The sequence below is a fragment of the Apis dorsata genome, unplaced genomic scaffold (genome assembly GCF_000469605.1).
Source record: "Apis dorsata unplaced genomic scaffold, Apis dorsata 1.3 scaffold_591, whole genome shotgun sequence".
Taxonomy (NCBI): domain Eukaryota; kingdom Metazoa; phylum Arthropoda; class Insecta; order Hymenoptera; family Apidae; genus Apis; species Apis dorsata.
The window spans coordinates 498,907-501,073 of record NW_006263796.1 but is presented as its reverse complement, the minus strand read 5'-3'; positions in this window follow the sequence as shown (position 1 = coordinate 501,073).

Sequence of the window (2,167 nt, the reverse complement as noted above, 5' to 3'; positions counted from 1 at the left end):
GAGAGAGAGAGAGAGAGAGAGAGAGAGAGATTGGGTTATAAAGAAAAATTGTGATAACGCGGTCGGAGAACGTGATGTCGGTTCTGTGTACTTTTTTTCGTAGATAACAATTGCGCGGTACCCCCTTCTGTCGTTCCTCGTTGTGCACAGATAACAGAATTGTGATGCGCCCACGTCTGGATTCGATCCTCGGGGTCGCGGAACCGATTCGACGTTCTCGAAGCGACAGCTAAAGGCCAGATTCATTGCACCACAACTCTATGTAATTGTATAAAATATCAAAAGTGTCAATATCTCGTGTTTCTCGATGGTACTTAAGGTAAAAATCCGCAGCCCACTTGGGCGATCGGCTGTTTGTTGATAAATACTTCCGTGAAATACAGGGGTTGAAAGCTGTGGAAAAAGATGCACTTCCGGGTGCTCGAAACAATTTTCTCGAAAGATTATTTCTCGAACCGGTGGAATTCGTACATCATTTCAAATGATCATAGATCAATGGTAATCGTTGTCCCACGCTTTGGAGGTCCTTTGAAGGAAGGGTGGGGGTTGTTAAGGATTTTGTTGGCACAATTCTTTTTAACAATTCTTTGGACTTGGACCGTGTGGGATGATTCTTTGTGAAAAAATGAAATGTGGTGTACGATTTTTACAACAGGAGGCTTCAATTTTTGGGAAATTGAATTTGAAATTTTGCTAGAGCAAAATCCTTAAAATTAAATCTTAACTTGAAAAAAGGAGACGAAAGATTAATTTCTACTTTTATCGACATCCTAGAAATCTACGTGTTATGATTTCGATTAATTAATTCAATAAAATTATCTTTGGATTATTGTACTGGCAAATTTTCAAAAATGGAATTTCTCGAAAAAGAAATATCGTAAAATGTAAAAACTTGATTCCACATTTTCGATGTATTTTTTCCTAAACTTTCGATCTATGTAACGTTAGTTCGATTCTTCGACAACTAGGTTAAGAAGAAGTTTGATAAAAATAATTTTAGGCGAGAGCATCTTCGCGAACAGTTTCGACTCCTGGTGATATCGTACTTTCTCGTGGCATGTTCCTTCCTTTTTTTAGCCCGACCTGCGACTCGAGCCGAAAAATCTTTTTTGTACATAAATGGCCCGTGTTTCGCGGCCACGAACCGGAACAGGAAGAAAGAAAGTGAGAAAGAGTGAGAGTGTGTGAAAAAGAGAGTGTGAGATATAAAGGCGCTTCGTGTGGTCGCAAGTCCTGGGCCGACCTTGCGTATAAACTGATTGCTCGTTTATATGCGATGTATTTTTGTGAACAGTATTGAAAGTGCTGCTAAGCTGTACAGTCGTCATATGGTAAATGTATTATGATGTACCTATAATGTACATAGATATATTTAATTAAAGTGACTATGAATTTGTGTAAATCTATCGTTTCGTGTTTCTATCCTGTATGTTTCGCCTGTTTCTTTTAATCCTTTGTAATTTATGATTTTTATACTTATATTTATTTAATTTAAATTAAAAAGTAGTTGCAGCAAATAGATTTTATAGATTTTATAGAATCGAGAACAATTAGAACGATTAGAAAATTTTCGAAATTCATATATGCGTGTTACAAATTTAAGATAAAAAAATTCCTCTAATTAAAAAGAAACTTTAAATTCTTTAAATTATCGTTAATTTTTAATCACCATATCCTGAATTTATGGAATAAAAAATCCGATTTCTCATTTTCAACTCGTCCCATTATCAAATCGTGACAATCATTCGAAAGTTCATCTCTGCTTTCAATTGTTCATTTTTAATCGTTCCATTACCAAACTTAAATATCCACTTGAAACTTTTTTAAATCAACTACCAAGTTAAACGTACCACCGTTTCTCTGACAACAATGACTCGAGCAAAAATACCCTCGGGTAAAGAAGAAAACCAGAAAGTCTTGGGCATATAGTGTGTCTTTCTAAGAAGACAGACTAACCTACCGTACATATACACAGAAAAGGTAGGTAACTTGTTCTATCGTGAGAATAAAAGCATAGACGATGTATTATAGAGGGTAGACACGATATTTTGTGTTGACTCCGTTCCACGTTTTGAAATACCAACTATGAAAAAAAAAAATACACGGAATATGCTTCTTACGCCCTCTGCGATTTATTACGCATTTTTATACATCGTATATACTTATT